At 34.1% G+C, this 16,456-nt stretch overlaps 1 protein-coding gene across 1 annotated transcript in view; it reads right to left on the bottom strand.

Annotated features, from left to right (window-relative positions):
* Positions 1–16,456, bottom strand: part of kek5 (kekkon 5) — a 1,258,756-nt gene that overhangs the window by 178,665 nt on the left and 1,063,635 nt on the right. The window lies entirely within an intron of this gene.

Genomic DNA, 16,456 nt, shown 5'->3' with positions numbered 1-16,456 from the left:
ATTACAACTTTACTGAGCGAGAAAAGGACCGAATTTGTGCAGCAATTTGTCCACGAACATTTCCTTAATACGTTGACGCAAAAAACCGATTTTCCTCTCACTCAGTAAGATTGCAATAAATTCTCAAAAAAAAAAAAAAACTATCACAATATTACTCGTATCATAGTATTATCACCTTTACCCTACCAGTGATTTAGATTTTGGTTGATATGTAGTCTACAGATACGGAATTAAAATTTGGAGCGAGTCTTGATGGGAGTCTACCTGTATGTAGGCAACAATTTCACACGATTGTCCACAAGTAGCATAGGCTTATATACAGAGACTCTTGTTTAACGCACATGCGCAGTGTGTTGTAAGCGAAACTTATACAATAAGGGAGCTCCAAATTTTATTTCCATATCTGTACATCTATTATTATCAAGCAGTAGGCCTAAATCTCATTTGACGATATGATAGATAGATATTTATCATAGATCCAACTATACGCATGGAGAGAGATCTAAACCAAGCTCGTCAGGTTGATCATGAAAAGAGGGCCATTTATGAACCTTGTATTCCCTACCTTAGTGCCAAGTATAACATCCCTCTCTTCAATTGGTCAGTGAAAGGTTTATTTTTTGGTGCTCGGAGTTCTTTACCAAAATTTACACATAATTTTTTAATAATACATTATGCAACGAGCCTATAATGATAGTAATTAAGACGCGAGGATGTTTATGAAACGAGCGCAAGCGAGTTTCATAATTTTCATACGAGCGTTTTAATTACCATTATAGGCAAGTTTCATACGACTTTTTATGCTTGACCATATTTCTAACTTGAAATTATTCATAAGTTTTCTTGTTATTCTTATGTAACTGGGGAGCGGAACTGACCTTGTGCAATCTCGTAAATTGTGAGATGTGCGCAGACGCGAAAGTATTGATTTTTTCCGGGCAACGAATGTCGAAGACTTTGATATAATCTAGAGAATAAGATAAACGTTAAACTTGATATAACCTTGAAACTGAATTCGACATTGAAAAACGAGATGAAAAATTGAATTTATTTGAATATTATTTACAATTAACGCTAATTATTATAGTAACAGAACATAACCTTCTGCGACAGTATTGGATTTCCAGCCTGCGTGACGTTTTGCTAGTTGTCTTTCGATTGCATATCCGAGAATAATCGAAAATCTGAACTTTAATGAATAGGTGTACTTTAATGGCATGCATTAAAGGATTGCTACCAGGTGTATAATTACTACATTTCGGCATGGTCGAGCATAAAACAATCATCAATATCATTTTTGAAATTCAAAAAATCATCTCGCAAATTCTTAAAGATTCCCTGCAGATTATACAGTTTCATTTATACCACTCAGAAGGTCTTAATTAAGGATATGCTAATTTTAAATAAAATCTTTTATTTATAAGTATAATTTTATAGTCATCTCCTAAGATTTTATTTTATAATTGATAATCAATGGTGCTTAATTATTACATTTTATTTTTATAACAATAGTCATATTTAATTGATTATATTTGTTTGCTGTTTGTGTTGTATCGGAGGTGGCCCTGGCATTGAGCTGATCCCTCATCCGGGGAGGCCCTCCATGTCCTTGTGTGGTCAAAAAAGTATGTACCGTATGTGATCCATAGAGAAATTCCTCTCCCGACAGGTCGCGGCCCTGTAAGGCCCGGGTGGCGTGGGTCGTGTAAATGTACCTAGAAGGGAGAGGTTAAACTGAGAGAAAGAAAGATATTTGTTTGCTATTAATTTCCGGATCCTCGTGGTCAATCCTTAATTAAGGCCGGACGAGTTATTTCTCTCTCTCTCTCTCTCTCTCTCAAGTTTAATACAATTTTCTAGTTTTGCTTCCTTTTCGAGATAAAAATTGTTTTATATGAGACATTTCATAACGTGTTTAGGGAAAGCCATTGAATTCCCAATGTGCTCAGTCAATTTAGACATCGGTGTATTAAGATAGTTATTGAAAGAATGTTAGTTTTGTCCCTTAATTATCCAGAAATTTTATCCAAACAAGAGCAACATTTCGTTCTACAGTGTTAGTACGTTTGTTCGGATCATATTTCTGCACATTTAAAGCACAATACTAAAATTGTTTTCAGTCATTTACTATCATAATACTCTGTTCTCTTAAATTGACTGAGCATATTGGAAGCTCCATCAATGGCTTTTCCAAAACACGCTATGAAATGTTTGATATAGGCCCTAACATAATTGTTATCTCTAAAACAGTGATGTCAAAGCAAGCGCATTTTTCTGACCTTGACGTCGTGCGCGGGCATTAAGCTCTAAGTATGGAAAAAGGAAGGGTTGTATGAATAAGCAGCCTGTTGAATTAAGAAAACAGTGGTGCACAAGCTTCAAACAGAACGTTAAATTTTATGTCGTTATTTTTATATAGCTTCTGTTTGATATTACCTATATTGTCTGTAAAACAAAAGTACTAATATCAATTTCTTAATATTGCAGTTGTGTTTTAAATGTTAATAACATAATAACGAGTTAGGAAGGAATGTTCACATAAATTCCGTAGTAGTACAACTATACTGTACTAAATGGATGAAACACATCATTCATAAAGAAAGTGATATTCCAAAGAAAGAGATTGAATATGACATGATAAGTTGGAATTTATATTGATGGTACCTTTAGTCTTATAAAAGTAATCAATAAACTAATCAAAACGATATTACAGTACAAAGCAAAGTTACCTAGATGCTGTATGTACAGTATTTTAAGTGTAACTAATATTCCATAACAAAATTCTTATCGCATTATGCTTTTAAGGTGATATTAGTGAGCAACTTCCTATCATCAGAATATTAAATTATTTTCTCGGTCTAAGCTATAGAGCTGACATTTTTACAACACATAGGCACGTATCTTTTGCTTATGATGTAACAGTAGTTGCTTTGTTAATTCATTTCCTTACAAACAATTTCCATGCGAATATTTTCAAAATTTTCAATACACTATCTTCAGTAATACGTATTTACGGTTTATTAGATTTACGAAAACATTCTGTAAGGCTACTAAATAAATAGGCCTATATCTGAAAATTTCACTTTTCTATTAAAAAATGTGACAAAAATATTTCTTTTGAATAAAAAAAATCAAACTTGTGAAAAATGAGCATTAAAATTAAAACTTTCAATTTTATAATGCACTTAAACTTCTCGGGCAAATCTAAAAATTACCATGGATACAGTTTTAATAAGTTCTCTTCCCTTTATTCATTGAATCAGTGCTGGCCATCCTTGAATATAACTCGACCAAGAAGCATATACTACTTATTTCGTCTGTCTCTTTCCTTTCCGCTGTAAAGCGCTCAGGCTCTCCTGACCTCTAAAGCGCGCGCTTGCTCCTATGGGCATCAATCGACATGAAAGCTCTAAAAGAAGCAAAACCAAGCAAAATTGTATTATTTTTTTTTTGTTTGTAATTTATCTCGAATAATCCCCTGATATTAATGGCATTATTTACGGTCCACTCTGTATATAAGCTATCAAGTAACGTTAGGAAGGTCAAATTATTTTCTCCATTTATTCACTCCCTTCAGTCATGAAGACAGTGAACTACACATATTGAACGTTTCCAGAGTGCAGATCATCCTGGTGAAGTTTGAGAAGTAAATCTATTTATTTTATTTTCTACAATATTAATTGTCAATTAATATTACAGAGTTTATTTTGTAGGATAAATTAATAAATCTTTAATATTCTCATAGCTAGCAGTGCATATTCTGTACAGATTACTGTGCACTTAACTGCGGAATCCCGGCCAAATAAGTCACTCAGTTGAGTGCGCCCCTTGCATAATGGCAGTTGGCTTGGACATAAAACGTCGACATATATGGCTAGCTTGGAGTCAGGCCAAAAGGGAAAACATTGAAGGAGGAAGGTTCGCTCCGGTGCTGTGGATTGAATTCAGCGTAGCTCAGTGGTCAGAGCGCTTGGTACGTAGAACCAAGGATCCGAGTTCGATCCCCGGCGCCGGAGCGAATTTTTCTCCTCAAATATTAATTGTCAATTATTTTCTAGAGCTTTTTCACTGTTGCCGAAATGAAATCAGGGCATTTTGTATTTCCAGCTTTTTCTTATAATTTATTTACCTTTTAATAATAGGGGCATTCTAACAATGACATTTTTAGACGATGAAACCATTATTTTTTGTCAGTTTTGTAACGAATAGCGTTGAAAAATTGAGGAATATGAGATGTGAACTCTGTGACATATAATTTCTTCTCACAGCTTTGACAAACAGAACACCACTTATTTTTGTACATATGCTACAATGATCACGACGCATTTCACATGTCAGTTTTCCGCTCACAGCAACATCACATAATTATGATGTCAGGTGAGCGACCAATATAGACTCTTATTCTAGTATGCTCTCGAACCGACTTCGATTTAAAGATTATTTATGACTGGACGACCGACCTTTGGATTATTCTGCAGTAAGGCTATGAACACTGTCTGTACGTATGTATGATGAAGGATATTAAAATTGCATGCATGTATACAAAAACGACTAAAATATAAATTTAATTAACGGAGCAGGAATAGGAATATGCGTTACAAGAGCGGTATGTTGAAGTTTTCATGTTCGAGGAAAAGTTTGAAAAAGCGAAACGTAGTTGAGCTTTTTTTAATTTCCGAGAATTGAAAGAAAACATACCGCTCGTGTATCGTACATTATTTTGTGCGAAGATCATTTATTACATACCTGAAAGAGCAATTTCTAATTAGCTGCAATGAAATCTCCATCTTGGTTTCTGTTCAATGACGGCAAATTTACAAAACAAAAATATCTATCTTCAACATTGTTGCTTTAAAATCTTTTCTGCGTTTACTATACTCCAGCAGGCCGTGATATACGTCTGTCTTTTTTTTCCCCAGTCTATAAATGCGAACTTAAAACAAACGGTAAGGTTATGTAATGATTTATTTTTCATTTTAATATTTTAACAATATTATTTATATAACATATTGCAGTAATAACATCGGCAAGTTTGTTGATTTTTTCACGGCTTCCTTAATGTTACTTGCATCACGAATGCAGTAACTTTAGTGGAGTTGTAGAGTTTACTTAATTTTTGCAAATATTTAAAAACAATAATTAACAGTGCAATTTAGGTGAAATTGCAGTGGTAAGTTTCCAATTTATAATTATTACTATATTGAACGACTCTAGAAATAATATGTTAAAAGCCTAAAGCAGTAAAATCAATATGTCACTTAAGCGGTAAGAAGAGGGAAATTGTTATGTGTGTTAGGTTGGGAATACTGAATGTGGAATTTTAGACTTTCCGCGGATTGGTTTTGTGCGGAAACCAAGCAAATACGCACGATCTCGCACAAAAGAAATTGCATATCAATGAATTCTCTCTTATATTGGGATTAAAAATAACAAGAAAGATGACTCTTACGTAAGATGGATACAAAGATAGGCTAATGCATTTCCAAGATTACAAATCTATCCTTTTATTCAGCGAAAATTACAATTATCTCTTAACTCTAGTTTCCTGAAAGATGTGACATCTTTCATCAGATAAGCCGAGAGAGACCGTGGGCTGGTCTCCTAAAGAAAACAGATATGATAGCTGAATCTCCAAGAAGCGAAACGTGGCGGGATTCCGCATAATAACCCGTCAATAACTGTTGGCAGAACATGCAGAGTGGACCGAAAGTAACGCCATTAAATTTAAGAGGTAATTCTTTGAGATATTTCAAACAAAAAGTTTAATACAATTTCATTAGTTTTTGTTTCTTTTTCGAGATAAAATTGTTTTATATGAAACATTTAATAGCATGTTTCGGAAAAGCCATTGATTTAATTCCCAATACGCTAATTCAATTTAATTCAATTCAATTCATTAAGCCATTAAACATACAGTAATAGACTTTGTCACAAATATTGAAGGGAGAAAAAAACATACATTTGAAAATATACATATAGCCTAATAGAAAACAGGAAAGTTTAATTAGAATGAAAATAAAACATTCTGAAACTCTGAAAATTAAGGAAAACACTTCACTCTTAATGTATTATTAGTAACTAAATGTAAATAACTTTATTTATTAAAAACAATTTCGTATGAATTTATGTTAAGAAACTCATCTAAAGAGTAGAAAAGATTAATTAAAAGCCAATTATAAAATCTAGTTTTGAAACTATTGGTTGGTAAATTATAATATTGCCTGGGAAGCTTATTATATAATTTCATCCCCATGACAGAACAATGTGTACTAGTCAATTCAAGAGAGCAGTGTATTATGATAATAAATGATTGAAATAATTTTAAATGTGCAGAAATTTGATCCGAAGAAATGTAATTTTTCGTTCTGAAAAGAAATAAAAAAATGTTAACTTTGTTCGGGTCAAATTTCTACACATTTAAATGACAAAACTACAATTCTTTCAATAATTTATTGTCATAATACACTGCTCTCTTAAACTGACTGAGCATATTGGGAATTAAACCAATGTGTTTCCCAAAACAAGCTATGAAATATTTCATATAAAATATATTTTTTTATTGAAAAGGAAGCAGAAACAAGCCAAATTGTATCAAACTTTTCTTTTTGTTTGAAATATCTCAAAGAATAACCCCCTGAAATTAATGATATTACTTATGGTTCTCTGTATAGATCGCTTCAACATCATCTAAAGTCCAAACTCATGCTATGCAACATGGATGTTGTGACGAATTAGGATCAGTTCACGTAGTGGCGGGCTTATGTGAGGGCGGCAATGAACCTCTGGGTTCCTTAAGGGGAGAGGATGGTAGGCTATTTTTTTTTAACTTTTTTCGTATTTGGTGTAAAATATTATTATTTTTTTTGTATGAGGAGAGCTTATAGCTGTAGCAACTCAAGCAAATATAAATATTTTGAAAAAATTATTTGGGGGCCCAGATTTGAAAAAAAAAATATATATACCCAATGTAGGATTTTACTAAACCGATATATCTAAACCACTCTTAAAGATAGATTCAAACAGTTTTTTGCAATGTACGTGCCAAAGCATGCTCTACAAAGTGTCTGTTACAGAATTTTGATATTAGTCCCTACGTTTGTAAAACAAACAATTACAATTTAATAACACTTTTTTGATTTCCTTTTTTGCAAATAAATGGACATATTTTAAAAATGAAATCAATTAACAAAATTCAGTTACAGAGATAAGTTTCCTAATAGTCTAAAGAATGTGTGTTCTAAATTTCATGCATGTATCTTTAATAGTTCAGAAATTATATCCATTTTTGTGTGGCAATGTAGCAAAAAAATGAAGTTACCGGAAACGATAAAAGGGGGCGTGTGATGTAAAAATCCATAGCGCAGGAAGTTTAAAAATGGCGTCTCAACATCCGATAAGCGCACAAATACCCACAAAATGTTAGCCTATGCAATGCATTCCACACATATCCAAGAGTATTTTAAAGAAAACAAATTGAAAATTTAATTTATCGGAAACAACAATAAAAGTAGACTTGTGATTTAAAAATCCATAGCACAGGACGTTTAAAAATGGCATCTCGACATCCGCCAAGGGCACAAACACGCACAAAATGTTATACAATGCATTGCACACGTATCACAGAGTATTCTAAAGAAATTTCTTTTTAATTCACTCATTTTTCACCAAAAAATATCGTCCTCTCCCCTTAAAAGCCGTAAGTAAGTAAGTAAGTAAGTAAGTAAGTAAGTAAGTAAGTAAGTAAGTAAGTAAGTAAGTAAGTATTAACATTTTAATATTGTCCCCTGGAGAAAATATTCAATATTCGTACCCTGTTCAAAAGTATGCTAACGTTCGTGATGTTGAGAAAAATTCAATACTGGATAAGTAGCGGAATTAATTTGTTTTAAGTAATTGAACACTTAAGCATCCTGTAAACTTTTGAAAAAAAAATCAGCTTTATTTTATTATTTCACGCAGGAATGCAAACAAATGAAACAGTGATTCTTTAAGCAATGTTCAGTGCACACGAGAAAGGAATCGCTTGTTGGCAGTAAATTGAAGAGCCCAAAATGATAAAGTATAATTAAAATAATGGCTTGTAAAGAATTTTACAAATACATATTATTACAAGAAAACAGCTTGCCATTCCTCTCACAAATAAGTATTCCCGGCAAGTATTAGCATAAAACATTTATGACTTCAATTTTTTCATCTAGACCTATAGGCCTATACCGCTATAAGGTATGTACTTAACACTTTATTTATGTAATATTTAATTTATGCTTCATTTAAACGAAAATCTTCGTTTTAGCCAGCATATATTCTATTTTTAAATTTTCATATGATACGCACACGCATTTTACATATGAATCGGGACCATTGTTTGGCAGTATCATATCCAGTTGGCTATTCTGTATCTTATCTTGTCCGAGCAGTGTATAAGGGACTTCCTTTCAGATTGTGCAACCGCATTACTTCCTTTTGGAATGCATCGCGCTAGACCGACCTTTTAAGGTCAGGCCTTTCGGACTATTTCGCGCACCAACAGGTTATCCCCTCCACCTCGGCAGAGGCGGCGGCCTTGAAGGTTGCTGCGTGGATCTGCTTCGACAGAAGTGATGAAATAGTGAGGTGCCACTTGTTTACTTCAGGACTGTTGGCAACACTTGTCCAGTTCACGTGTAGGTTTTCAGGGCCTTGAGTGGAGCGTTTAATAAATCGTCTCTTTTATAACTTCATTAACTTTACCACTGATAAGAGACTGTCATCTTCAAGTTATTTCATGCCTGCCATTGGATCTGAGGCAGGGGCGTACGCAAGGGGGGGGATTATCGGGTTTGAACCCTCCCCTCCTTGAACTTAATTTAGATTTGGGCATTTTATTATCCGTAATTTATTGTTTTCCCTTCCATGATGGACTGTTTTCGTGATATTTTTAGCAGTGAATGGTTCTCAGTTTTAGCATCTGTGATAAAGTTTGGTTAGTCATAATGTTCTGTTTAGTTTTATGGCTACTCAACATGATTTTACATACTTAATTGTCTCAAATTTGAAGCCCACGAAACAAGTTTAATAAATATGAAACCGATGAATGAGTAAAATTTCTACACATTCACACTTAAAATTTAATGGAGATTCGTAATATGTAAATTAAAAAAAAATTAAAAACATAAAATTGTTTAGTCACACGTTAAAAAGCGTTAAAATTAAAAAAAAAAAAAAAAAAAGGTTATATACCTTGGACAGACGGCCCGTTTCGACGCGATGTTGCGTCTTCATCAGTGTCTTCTGAACTACTGGTGATCTTGAATTCTGCGATGTGCATTTGTCGATTGTAGGGGTGGGGGTATGTTGCTCTTATGGTGGTTGTTTGTGTGTTATGACGTATCACGACATCGAATAATGTGTGGGTATTGAACTGTAATTGTATATTAAGTATATGTTGTGGGTATGTTATTGTATGTTTATATATTTCGTATTGTTGTGTTTAACTGTGAACTTTTTGGTGTGATGTGTAAAATTTCCATATCTGTTTCTATATTACTGTAGTCATGATTATTGTTGATAATGTGGTCTGCATAATTTGATGTGATGTAGGATTTGGTTATAGCTTTAATATGTTCATTATACCTTGTGTGAAAGGATCTTCCTCTCTGTCCTATGTAAAAATGTGGGCAACTATTGCATTTTAGTTTGTAAACTCGTGTTGAATTATATTTATTTGAATGTTTAATGTGATTATTTAGATATTTCTGTGTTGTGTTATTTGTTCCGTAGGCTAGCTTGTATTTTAGTTTTCTGAATGAAGTTGCAATTTTGTGAGTATTGGTATTGTAATATGTTAATGTTATGTATTTATTCTCACGTGGTGTTTGTGTTGGATTGTTCTTTTTAGTTTTCTGAATGAAGTTGCAATTTTGTGAGTATTGGTATTGTGATATGTTAATGTTATGTATTTATTCTCACGTGGTGTTTGTGTTGGATTGTTCTGTTTTTGTTTTGCCTTTTTTTTATTAGTGTGTCTATTATGTTAGGGTTATATCCCTTGTCTTGTGCTATATATTTTATTGTGTTTATTTCTTCAGTGTAGTCATTGTTCATTGGTATGTTAATTAATCTGTGTGTCATTGTACGGAATCAATAAAAAATAAAGTTTACTGCCACACCCTGTATAGCCTACCTGAATAACTAACCTTTTTGGACCAATGATACGATATTGTATGGTTAATCTCCAATAGCTTTTGTATAAAACCTTTTTCTTGTAAAATTAAAATTTAAGAAGTTATTAGCAATATTCCATACTTATTGTTCAATTAATACGTATTAAATATCAATCTTGCATGCATTGTTTGATTGCAGAAAGTTGAAATAAAAGTTGGACCGTATAGATGCACCTTAAGAGTAACAAAATCTACATCGACATAAGGCATAGTCCTTCCCTTCTTCAATATAAACCCTATTCTTTATGCTGTGGCACGTTCGAATTATAACTCTATCTTTATTATAGAGAGACCTAGCGCCTAGTGCCTTGTAATAAAATGAAGCCGACACAATATGAAATTAAACTTGTTGTTTCTTAAAAATTGGATGGCCATAAAAAAGTATGTTTCAAATATTTTATGAATATATTCTATTAAAACGTAGTATAATATTAATAAATATACCGTATAATAATAATAATAATAATAATAATAATAATGCACAAAATTTAAAATAACGATAATATAAATTATAGACAATTTTAATGACCTCCTCCTTGACAAAATCCTGCGTACGCCACTGACCTGAGATCAGGGTTTATTTTAAAGGGATTACTTTAGAACAGCGTTTCTCAAACTATGGTCCGCGGACCACCTGTGGTCCTCGAGGTCTGGCCTTGTGGTTCTTAAAAAAAGACAGACGAAAAAATAAAATTCAAATGAATTGCATATCACACTATAGCTGAAAATCTCAGAGTTTGGAAATGACACATGGCAATCGCCTTTCACTTTTTCTCCCAGTACTGACATTTTATGAAATTTATTACCCTACTCGTCTACCGAATTCCCACTCTACTCTCAGCAACAAAAGAGAGATTTGAAGCACTATGAACGTGGTGTTTCTCGCCATCTTTTCCCTGCACATCCCGCGTCTGTAACCCAGCCAGGGACCACCCAAATTCATAACAGAGGACTAAAGTACCGAATCTTTTCATGTATTTATGATTTTCTTAACAGTTTTGCCGACACCCAGTCTGCACACTCAAATGGTCACGTATACCTTATTTTATTTCAAGGAGTGCAGTTCGGTGGCTCCTTTGAACACCCACTTACAGATTTATGACTTCCTACACAAACACCTCTGACAATTGCATCCTGTCCCCTCGTCCCAACATTGCACAGTTGTCACAATCCTGGTGATCTTCGAAATTATGAAGTGAAACTGACGGGATTCTTGAAATTCGGAAAAGATGCGGCAACTCTGCCTCCACGTGGATTTGACGGGCACCTGTCAATTCTTCTGAACGAGGGTTATGATTGGTTACTGACAAGAGAAGACAAGATTTCCGTCACAGTAAGGAAGACATTTATTTATGACAACCAATTAGTAGAGGGCAGTAGAAGGTCTGTCGGCAAAGTCCTTTCTATGAAACTGCACTCCATGAAAAAAAAAAAAGTATACTGTACGTCGTACACCAATAATAGAACGTGGCAAATTGCATATTTACTTGCTGAAAATTGGGCATGTTTCTGCATTAATTCTTTTTATTTTTGCTTTTCCAGCTGACGATATAAGAAATTTTAGACTCCGCCTATTTTAAAATCCGCGCGAATCAGATCCAAAAATTCAAATCACAATACTTTTCTAATTATATTTTTGTAGGCAATCACAAGTAACTTAAAACAAATTCTGTGCATTGTTGATTCGTCGCTTGCCTTTAAAGCAGTTATTTGTTTAAAATCCTTCTTATGTGGTACACGTTTGTAGTTGTCTATGTCTCTGTTAAATAGTGCCCAGTATACATAATGGAAAACTGACTTCGATCCGGATCTTTGAAAGGAAAGGAACGTGATTATACGCTTCATTTAGGCAGTGCTAATAGTTCAGAAGTTGTGTGTGAAGATAATAATATCAGCGATTCTAGTACCATTAAAGAAATATCTACTGTAGTCCTGTTCAAAGAAAAAATACTTTCGTAAATATTACAAGAGTTATTTGGAACTTGGATTTGCTTGGTGTGCAATGAGAGTGAACCAAAACCTCGGTGTGTTGTTTGTTACGAAGTGCTGTCAAAAGAGTGTATGAAACCCGCGAAATTGAAACGGCACTTAGAGACGAAACACGCAAAGTGTAAAAAGTAAACCTGTAGAATTATTAATCTGAGTACCAACATTTATTTATTTTGTTACTTAATAAGTTAAAGCTTATCCAAACTCTAACAGCCTTAAATTAATAAAAAAAAAAAACGAAAATAAATTTTCTTCTATTAACATTAACTTAATAAGTTAATACTAATACAAAATTAATTGAAATAATTTAATTTTAATTAATTAATTCTACTTTAAAATATAAGTATACTGGTATTAAAATATGCTACAAAAATGATAAATTTGCTTTCGAAGGGAACAAGAGTAAGGTGGTCCGCGGAACTGGTCTGACTTAAAAAGGTGGTCCCCACTTCAAAAAAGTTTGAGAAACGCTACTTTAGAATGTAAGGGCATGGCCATGATACACTTAAAATAATGAAAGAATTTATATTATAGGGTAAACATAGATAATTTCGTGAAAACTAATTTAAAATGCAAATGTGTAAATATATCCTTATTCCGATTTTTTCATCTAAAAGACGATAACTTGCTGTACAAATCTGGAGACATAAAAGACTGGATACGTTCTTGAATATGTGCCAAAAACCACTTTTACAACTTAAGCTGAAAGGTTGGTTATTTCGTGATAACCTTGGTAATTTCGTGACATTGCATTGATAATTTCGTGAGAGGTAGAAGAATTGTGGAAAAATTCATTAAAGTCAAATGAAATTCTCATTCATTGTTACAAGACTTCAAACATAGTAATTCCGTCTAATATTCATAGCAAGAAAACATAGAAATACATATCAACACATAATAAGAATGAAATCAAAGTAAAAATTGAAATTGAAAAGGGATCTTCTTTGCCCTGAAAGGGTGAACACTTTTATTACGGACTTTACTATAGCCTATATTACTAGGATAAATCCAAAACTAATGCATAACGTTTGTTTAAAAGTTATATTTTTATCCTACAGCTTTGCTATTTTCACAGAATGTAGATGCATCCTTAAGGAACAAAATGTCACTTTTCCACATAATCCCCGTCCCTTTCAACTGCCTTACGTAACCTAGGCACGAGGGCCTGTAGACCAGCACGGTAAAAGTCTGGACCAACACGTCTGAGCCACTCTTTAGCAGCGTGCACAAGGGAGTCAGCTTCTAACCTCGTTCCGCGAAGGGATCCTTCAGTTTACGAAAGAGATGGTAATCGCACGGTGACAGTTCAGGACTGTAAGGCGGATGTTTCAGTGTTGTCTATCCGAATTTTCTGATCTGGTCTGTGGTCTTGTGACTGACATATGGCTGTGCGCTGTCGTGCAATAGCAGAACATCCTGCTTCTCCCGATGTCGTCGAACACGACTCAGTCGAACTAGAAGTTTCTTGAGATTTGCAACATACCCGTCAGAATTAATGGTGGTTCCGTGTGGCATGATGTCCACAAGCAAGAGTCCTTCTGAATCGAAAAACACAGTAGCCATAACGTTTCCTGCCGAAGGCGTACTTTTGAATTTCTATTTCTTTGGTGAATTTGCATGATGCCACTCCATTGTCTGCCTCTGTCTCCGGTCCAAAATGGTAGAGCCATGTTCCATCTTCTGTCACAATTCTTGCAAGTAAGTCATCTAGCACTTATCATTGACACTTAGCATGATAACAATTCAAACAGAAGCTACACTGAACCCATTGCGTCTCCGTTTTCTTTTTTGTTATCACATTTTGTCTTCAGATTTCTAAAATTCTTATTGTAATACAATTTTTAAAATAGTATAAAATGTAACACTTAATGCTCAACAAAATTTCGCCTCAAACAGCTAAGATTTCTATCAGTAAAGCTAAGCCTATATTGCGACTACAGCTGTATCTAAAATTTAAAAACATTTCCTAAAATTTCATGAAGATACAATAAACCTTTGTACCAAATATCATATGCTTACCTTTAGTAATAAGCCTGTAATGTAATTACAAACATCCACAAAATTTGTACGCCTGAGAAGTCGACGCAAACTTGCTCTCTCCAAACATAAAAGCTCACTGAAGCAACTACAATAGTCACACAAAGCTTAGCTGTATGTTTCTGGAAAATGGACAACATATGTAATCCCTTGGCGGAAATTTGGATCTCGTATCACCATTGGTTAGTTCACAAAAGAGCAAAGAAAAAGTGTCACGAAATAACCACTGCCACGAAATCACCAATGTTTACCCTATTACTTACTTACAAGTTACAAATGATTCCGCTGGTTCATTGCCGCCCTCACATAAGCCCACCATCGGTCCCTATCCTGTGCAAGATTAATCCACTTTCTATCATCATATCCCACCTCCCTCAAATCCATTTTAAAATTATCCTCCCATCTACGTCTCGGCCTCCCCAAAGATCCGTTATATTTTGCTTATTGTATGGATTCGTAACAAGCTGGTTTTTACGGTGATGGGTTGTTAGTCCTTCGCCCAACCCCAAGCTGGAGGACCACCCCTTTTCGGCTGTCCACGACTGCTTATTCAATATATTCGCAGCTACCCTCCATATCTGGCGGCCGTATCCTCTATCCGCACTCTGAGGACGCGCCATGCCGTGGTAATAGGGACGCACAATACTTGGTTCTATTATATTAGCCGTAAAAATAAATTTATGCTCGACCATGCCGAAATGTAGTAATTATACACCTGGTAGAAGCCCTTTAATGGACGTCATTAAAGTACACCTATTCATTAAAGTTCAGGTGTTCCACCAATCAGAAAACACCATTGTAGCAATATGAAAGCGCAAGTATCGATTATTCTCGGATATGCAATCGAAAGACAACTAGCGAAACGTCACGGAGGCTGGAAATCCAATACTGTCGCAGAAGGTTATGTTCTGTTACTATAATAATTAGCGTTAATTGTAAATAATATTCAAATAAATTCAATTTTTCATCTCGTTTTTCAATGTCTAAATCAATTTCAAGGTTATATCAAGATTAATGTTCATTTTACTCTCTAGATTATATCAAGGTCAATGACATTCGTTCCTCGGAAAAAAATCAATACTTTCGCGTCTGCGCACATCTCACAATTTACGAGATATTGCACAAGGTCAGTTACGCTCCCCAGTCAGATAAGAATAACATGAATACTTATGAATAATTTCAAGTTAAAAATATGGTCGAGCATAAAAAGTCGTATGAAACTTGCCTATAATGGTAATTAAAACGCTCGTATGAAAATTATGAAACTCGCTTTCGCTCGTTTCATAAACAAACATACTCGCGTCTTAATTACTACCATTACTATTACAATCTGTATGCTCACATTACTAAAAATAATGAAACAATTCATAATATGTTAGAAGTACAGACAAATTTACAAAATATAGTCTATACATTCTATATCCTCACATTAGTGATATCAAAATAATGAAACAATTCCTAATATAGTACAAGTAGAAGCGAATTTACAATTTGTTAAACTGGCGTATTTTTCTAAGTAGTTCATATGTTCTGGAAACAAAAATAGTCTCTTCGTTAAAAGATCTAAATTTCAACACTGCTAACCATAAATTAGTCAAAGAACAAGAGTAAAACATTGTGTTCTGCTAACATTCCAAAGTGATAGAAAACAAGTAATAATAAAAGGGCCATGTTCAGCGAAACCTTGACATCTGCTTTAAGTTGCAGTGATGGAAGTATTAGTCAAGTAACATTATAAATAATTGTGGTAGATGGAGTGATAGCAGTAAGTGGTGACATTTAAAACAAGAAGGAAAATGAGACGGAGCTAGTCAAAGTCAGTTTAGGACGTGAAGCCCGTGACGGAGGCGAGGTGTTACCTATGCCAAGTCCAAGCTCAGCGTGCCCTTATTATATCGCCATTTTTTATTGTATTAAAAAACAAACTATAGAAGGAAACTGAGGTGCTGCATCGAAAAAGAAATAGATAACTGTTCAAGACACGCTGTTGTAACTCTAAAACTTCGCGGGTAATCGTCGATGGAGTAAACAAGGATTTCTCACTCTAGTAAACACATAATCACTCTGATTATACCTCTTTTCATGCGATTTAGTTCATGAAAGTCGCGATTTTTTATCCGCCCAGAACAACACTGGACGAAAAAAAGACAGGTTTCTGGCAAAATATTCAGATTGGTTGAAAGCTGAAGTGAAGTTTTCTCAATAGACATGGAATAAATTAATTAAAC

The sequence above is a fragment of the Periplaneta americana genome, chromosome 11, assembly GCF_040183065.1.
Source record: "Periplaneta americana isolate PAMFEO1 chromosome 11, P.americana_PAMFEO1_priV1, whole genome shotgun sequence".
Classification (NCBI taxonomy): Eukaryota; Metazoa; Arthropoda; class Insecta; order Blattodea; family Blattidae; genus Periplaneta; species Periplaneta americana.
The sequence above is the reverse complement of the archived record's forward strand: the minus strand, read 5'-3'. Positions and strand labels throughout refer to the sequence as shown.